Below are 7,632 nucleotides of genomic sequence, written 5' to 3'. Positions count from 1 at the left end.
ACATTATCAGGAGACATGGTGTTAGCTTTCACTGCTATGCTGATGATACTCAGCTCTATATTTCAGCGCAGCCTGGTGATACACAACAAATTTAACAGAATGCATAGTCGATATAAAAAACTGGATGATGAGTAACTTCCTAATGCTAAAATCTAAAAAACAGAGGTGCTAATAATTGGACCTAAAAACCCCACATATAATAATCTAGAACACAGGCTAACACTTGATGGCTGCTCTGTTAATTCTTCATCATCAGTTAGGAACCTAGGTGTGCTGCTTGACAGCAATCTTTCCTTCGAAAACCATGTTTCCAGCATCTATAAAACTGCGTTTTACATCTTAAAATTATATCTAAATTACGACCTATGCTTTCAACCTCTAATGCAGAAATATTAATTCATGCGTTTATAACCTCGAGGTTAAATTATTGTAATGCTTTATTGGGTGGTTGTTCTGCACGCTTGATAAACAAACTTCAGATAGTTCAAAACGCAGCAGCCAGAGTCCTTACTAGAACTAGGAAGTATGATCATATTAGACCGGTTCTGTCAACACTGCACTGGCTCCTATCAAACATTGGATAGATTTTAAAATCTTATTAATTACCTATAAAGCCCTGAATGGTTTAGCTCCTCAATACTTGAGTGAGCTCTTATCACATTATAGTCCTGCCCGTCCGCTGCGTTCTCAAAACTCTGGCCTTTTGATAATTCCTAGAATATCAAAATCGACTGCGGGCGGCAGATCCTTTTCCTATCTAGCACCTAAACTCTGGAACAATCTCCCTAACTCTGTTCGGGAAGCAGACACACTCTGCCAGTTTAAATCTAGATTAAAGACACATCTTTTTTAACTTAGCCTACACATAACACACCAACACACTTTTTATTATTAAATCCGTTAAAGGATTTTTAGACTGCATTAATTATATCAGCTGGAACTGGGAACATTACCTAAAATACGATGTACTTGTGACATCGTAAAAGAATGGCATCTACGCTAATATTAATCCCGTTTCTTTCTTAATCTGTTTCACAGTTTGTATCCAGACTAGATGGTGGATCAGCACCCAGAGATTATGTTCATCAGAGACCAGAACACCTAGATGCGCACCGTGGACAGATTTTCTCCATTCATGGATGGGGTTTTGGTTCTTTCCTCTGGCTTGCTTTGTTGGGGACACGTAACTTCTAGTGATTATCGTCGAATTGATTAAAGAGATCGTCTCTGCATTTAATAACAAATTGTTCAATCTCGTCATTATACATCCCTATCATTGTGTTCTCCAACTTTATACTGTACAGTGCCTTGATTCAACCTATGTTGTTAAAAGCGCTATATAAATAAAAATGATTGATTCATTTATTGATTGATGTACTAACGGGGAAATCTCTATATAAAATGTTAAGTGGTAATTAAGTGTAACAAATCATTTAAAAATCAAACACATCACCTCCATATTTTAAACTGAGAAGAAAATCACCTGTCAATTTTGAGCAAATGAAGAATAAATTCATACTAGCATACACATGTAGCACATCTTTTTATTCTTTTTGGAATGTTTTCCTGGACCTCTGCAGGCTTCTTGTAAATTAAACTGTATATTGTTTGTTATGTTGACAGACAAAAAGTTACATTCAGGTGCAAAAGAAGATATGTATTTTTAATAACGTAACTTAAAAATATAAATAAAAATTGTTGCTTACGTTCATATTAACCAGAACTTAACAGTTGGTTCTGAAGACATTATTATTTGTTCAATATTTTTGTAAAAAAAAAAAAAAAAAAATCATAAAACAATAAGAATATTTTACTTTAATTTGCTTTTGTGTTTATAAACAACAAAGAAGCAATATGAAGTTTTAAAAGATCATTGCTGTCTTCATTGGTTGTACTAAAATAAATGAACATGATTTAATGAATTAATTGAACTGGATTACTTTACCAAGCAATCAACAGGCCATTATGCATTTTTCTTTATTATTATTATATTACTCGTGGGTTAATCCACAAGAGCATGTTTAAACTTAATTATTATACAATCAAATGAATAAAAGTACAAATCCTTAAGATGTCCTTTGTTTCACATCTTTCAATGATTGCTTCATCCCTCATTCACAATCTAACGGATGTTAAACTGATATACTTTAATACAGCATTGTTCAGAAATACATATAACATAATCTTTAAGGCAGATATGAGCCAGCTTGTTTTAAGTTGTTTTTCAGATGTTACTTACCTGTTATTACTTACCTGGTGAGATTATTTTTTATTATTTTAATTAACATTCAGTGTGATGAATATACAGTAGTAAATCGAGAGGGTTAATTGGGGCTTAATAATGGTTTAAAAAAGGTTTGCCCCCTTCACAGCTGTCATGGAGGCCAAAATTAGTTATAGACAACCAACATCACTTTTTGTGCTAAACAAGAGGTAAAGTATTCTAACATGGGGTCTATGGGATTGACTACCATTTGGAGCCTGTGTCTAGTGGCCAGTCAGTGAATTTTAGTTTAGTGCTGGGTACTGTCACATTCTCTGGAATTTGTTATTGTTTTTGTCGCGTGTGCCATGTGTTCCGTCTGACCTAATTTAGTTTATTGTCTTTAGCTGTGTGTGATTAATTTAGTGATTTACCTGGTGTATTTAAGTCCTGTGGTTTCAGTTCTGTTTGTCCGATCTCGTCTTTATTTGCGTGTGATTTTGTCCGATCTGCCTGCCTGTCTGTATTTATATTGTTTTTCATCTCTGAGTACATTAAAACGCTTTATTTTCATTTACACTCGTTGTGTGCTCTCCTGCTTATCACACACCTGACAGGTACACACCACAAGATTATCAGGCTGATTTTAAGCGATTTCCCCTCTTCCGACAATCCTAGGTAATGTCTCAATTATCTTTGTGGATCTAAAGATTATCTCATCAGATTTTCCTGTGGTGTGATATGTGTTAAGAGTGACTGAATCTGCTCGGAAAAACAATGTGTCCTGGAAAACACATTTATTCTCAAGTCTCGAGAGATTTTGTGAGGACTCTGTCTTCATCACATTGCTGCACCCCACACACTATATAGTGAAAATAGTGAAATCTAGGACATTTTTCTCCTCATGTTTGCGGTCTCTCACATTTTGAAAGTCTTATAAGATTAAAAATCTTTTAGTATGTAACTTTAGTCACCTGTTTGAATTAAGAGAGAGAGACTGGAAGGCTGCCTCCTGGTTATATAAACTGAGAAACATACAATCTGGAAAACTATAAACCATTCCTATTTTGCTTCAGTTAAAGGCAAGGCGACTTGAGTCACAGGTGGATTGTATGTTTGTCATGGTAGGTGGGCACAGTTTCAACGACCAGGCACCTCAACTCCATTCTACCTCTTTGTCCATTTTCTATTATCTGATAATGATGAACGGTGATACGTTGCCAAAATGGTCACAGACACTATGTACATGTTTTATACAGTCTATGATAACACATTTTTGTATATTGTGTGTATGTTGGATTCAGTGGTTGCAGTGTCAGAATCTTGAAGCCCGAGGCAAGAAGCTGTAGGACCAGGGTATCTTTGAAAGGGTCCCTGTCTCCTAACCTCTGTGGTACTTATGACTCTGATGTCAGGAAACTTTAGTGGACAATCTCTCATTGATAAGATCTTTGGGACCCAGTTACCCATGGCAGAAAAAAATTGAGAGGCAATGTAAGCAGCAATAACAGGAACTTTTATTATTTCTGGAGTGACCCTGAAAGGATTCATCCCTGACGAGTAGTTCAGCAAGGCGCTTAAACTACTGTCTCGGGCCAAGGCGCCAGACGCAACCATGGCCTGCCAGCCCCAAGTAAAGGCGCTAGGACTGGAGGGATGAAGGGGCTAACTTAAACCATTCGTGTAAGTGCATCTCATCCAGGTGAAGCCTCTGCTCTGGGTCACTCTTTAGGCAACCTCGAATAAAACGACAGCATTCTGTGAAGAAAGATGGAGAGAATTTTACACTTGCTCTCTAAGTTGCAAAACTTGGAGATACTTTTTAAAAGCCACTGTTTTCTCAGTTTTGCATTTGTTCTTTTGTACTGAAGCTCTCACCGCCGGAGATGCCTGGCTCTTCCCACGATCGGCATCCATCAAACCGATGTCGCTGCTGTCTGGGAAAAGTCTGGTCATCATCCAAACAGCAGCACTCCCAGCGCACCACACTGTGGCCTGCTTCCCGTCAGACTAGCCCCTTCTCGATGTACTCCGGAGGGCAGTACCTTGCTGTCCCTGCAGGAAAACGTTTGTCACATGTGAAAGTCTGCTCTACCAACGGAACTTAATTTTAATGACAAATTACACTATGACTGGGTTTCTTCTTCTGAGAAAGCTGTTAGTTGTGAGTCCCATCTAAACAGAGTGCTCATTAAAATCCCAAACTACGTTCAAGAAATAATACATACCACTATAGGTGGTGTAGGAGGTCTTTTAAGGAGGTCTCCACAGCCAAAATCGATAAGTTTGACCTCTAGGGTCTCTCACGTTGACCAGGATGTTTGGCATTTTGATGTCCCGATGGAAGACACTCTTGGAACAGCAAGCAGCAGCAGCATCGGTCACCTGCTGCATGAAATGACGTGCCATCTCCTCGCTGAAGTGGCCATCGTAATGCGCCCAAAAACTCAGCATGTCCATGCAATGCGAGGGCAGCTCTAGGACCATAATGTACTAGTCCGGTTGGTCCTCCCAGTCCAGTAGCTTTTATGATGTGGGGACAGCTGGGGCCTTGATTGGCCATGAGAGTTAGGGCCACCTCCAGAGGAACTGGTCTGGGATGCTCAGGCTAGAAAAAGAATGTTTTTTTTATAACTGTACACTGATACCCTGATACAGCATCTGTCATCTCATTGAGGACATGAATATATAAACAACAAAAACTTAATAAAAAACTTAATAAAATATTTTTATTGCTGTGAAAAACTACTGAAAGTTCTGATGTCTACTTACAAGGCTTAAAGTACGGCTCGTTCTCTGTCTTCACCGTGAACTTCACAGCCACTGGAAGGCCGTCTTCACGGCGGGTCCCTTCAAAAACGGAGCCGCATCCTCCTTCTCCCAACTTCTTGCCAATACAATATTTCCAGCAAATGCGGTCTATTAAAACATAATAATTATTCATTTTTAAAGATGAATACAGTGTACCTCAAGGTGGCATACCATACTTATTCATACTAAATTCTATATTTATTTCAATGACTTCAAATTGTTTGAGAAATATATGGAATATATGTGGTGTTTGAACAATGAAATATGAGAAAGGTATGAGAAGAAATGTTACAGCTGCAAAATGTAAAACACGCTGTCCTATAATAAACCCGTGAGAAGAACGCTTGTGTTTGAACACAACCGTAAAGTCAGACTCGGTTCTCGTTATCTTATCACAGTCCAGCTGTCTCTGCACACCTGGACTGTCCTGATCTTGAAGCTGGACGTCCTCCACTTGCTGGTCCTCAGCAGTGACAGCAGGGACAACAGCAGCACTGGAAGGAAGCTCCTGATGATCGCCGTCCTCTACAGTAGTTACGACGTCCTGTAGAGAAGTCTGATCTAAAGCGAGGAACATCAACCAGAGCTTGTTTTAATAAACACAGATGAAATATTGCAGACTTGTATAAGCAATAGCAGGGTGAATACTTTTGACATCTTCAAAATATGGTTAATATGTTTTTTGTGTGTGTAAATGACATTCTTGATGTACAAAGCTTCTGGAGCATGTCAGTTACCATCAGTGCACCTCCTGGATGGGACCGTGTCCTGCTCCACCTCCCTGCTCCACCTGCTCATCCTGAGCACTGGTGGATTTCGGGTGGGAAAAACAAGAGAAGAAAGCAGCAAACTTCAGAAACCACTTCTGTTTCTGCCTCTTCTTCTTGCTTTTCTCTCCCTTTCTCTCTTCCCGCCTCCCCTCGCCGTCAGGACGAGGATGGAGCTCCACCGAGCGGTCGGTGGGTGTCCTCTCACGTCCTCCATCCGCTTTCTTTTTACGGGATACTCGCAACAAACGAAAAACTCCATCACAACTGTAAAAACTGCTCCAACAACGTTAACTACACTGAACTCCCTTACTCGCTACAAGCGGAGCAGGTGAGTTTCGCGCTTTATATAGAAGCACGTGACGTTCTAAATTATTTTATTACGCCATAAGGATTCATGTGTCCGAGAATTCTGTAAGATTCAAAAAAAAAAAAAAAAAAAAAAAAAAACTGTAAGATACCACACAAACATTAAACAGTGGTGTCTAATGATGAATGATTTAAAATTATATATATAAAATATGCGCGCGCGCGTGTGTGTGTGTATAAATGTAACGTTTTTATTAATATGTTTTCCTTTAGAATATTCTTCTGTATTTTTACAGATCTCGGTTACAGGTGTGGCCTGATGAGACTTTTGTATCTCATGTTATTAATAGAAAAAGCAAGGGATTGTCAAGGAAAACAATAAATGTACAATATTGATTTCGATATAATAAAAAACCGAATATGACAATTGTACATTTCTTCTCTTCAAATGCAGCCATAATTCTGTGTTCATGTGGAGACGGAGCTGTAGATTTTGGGTCTGTGGAGACTCCGCTGTTCTGTTACAATAGAATGGCTCATTCATTCAAAGCAAGCATGTCGAAAAGGGTCTGCAACATGGATTGAGCACACCGTCTGAGTAATACAGCATGTTTTGATAGAGACATCTGGGAATTTTTCGCAGTTTTGTGTACAGTGCATGTGGACCAGAGGCTCGGCCGTCCCCCAGATCTAGCGTCGTCCACGGATTCAGGTCGGGGTCCAGGTTTTGTGGCCAATGGTTCAGACATTCAACGCAACATTCCACCTCTGGCACTCATCTTTTCTTGAAAAGAAAAAAAAGGAAAAGAAAAAATCAAAACAGGCAAAAATCCAAAAAAATTAATAAATACAAGAGGGAAAAAGTTAAGAAAAATTTATATTTATTCAAGTTTTGACTTGATTTTTGATTTGATTTGATTTTGAAGGTTGTAAGTATATTTGATTTTCTTCTCGTTCTAAAGAAAATGTTCTAAAACGGATCCTGTTGGATGGTGCTGTACGTAGAAGTGGACTGGACCGTGTTCATTCTCGTTGTGTTGTTCAATGCAGCAGACACTGGTTGAATGAGGAGCGAGGTCACAGTTTGTGGAGATGGGAAAATTGCCACACAATATGAATTTTTAATTGTTCCTTGTTTTGAGAGAATAAAATTCATTTACTAATCCCTGTGTTTGTTCTGCCATCGTTCTCCAGCATAACATGCTACCAAAAAAATTACTAAAACACCACTTAACATGCAGCAGAGCATCTAGACACCAGTGCTAAAACATACTAAAGACTTCCAGTGGGACAAAAAGAATCAAATCAAATCTAGAGGTAATTCAAAAGATTAAATATATAACGTTAAGCCACAGATGTACTAATGGGGGAAATCTCTCAATATTTTAAACTGAGAAGAAAATCACCTGTCAATTTTGAGCAAATATAGAATTATTACAACTTAAAAAATATTACTATTATAAAAATTTTATTTAAAGTTATTTATTTTTAATAATGTAAATGTTGCCTAGTTCATATTAATCAGAACTTAAATACCAGTTG

At 38.3% G+C, this 7,632-nt stretch overlaps 1 pseudogene; it reads right to left on the bottom strand.

The window, feature by feature from the left end:
* Nucleotides 1-3,845: 3,845 nt before the first annotated feature.
* LOC122323823 overlaps nt 3,846-7,632 on the bottom strand; it is an 11,974-nt pseudogene continuing 8,187 nt past the window's right edge.

This window comes from Puntigrus tetrazona, chromosome 19, assembly GCF_018831695.1.
Source record: "Puntigrus tetrazona isolate hp1 chromosome 19, ASM1883169v1, whole genome shotgun sequence".
NCBI lineage: Eukaryota > Metazoa > Chordata > Actinopteri > Cypriniformes > Cyprinidae > Puntigrus > Puntigrus tetrazona.
Note: the sequence above shows the minus strand (reverse complement) of the source record. Positions and strands in the feature narration are given on the sequence as shown.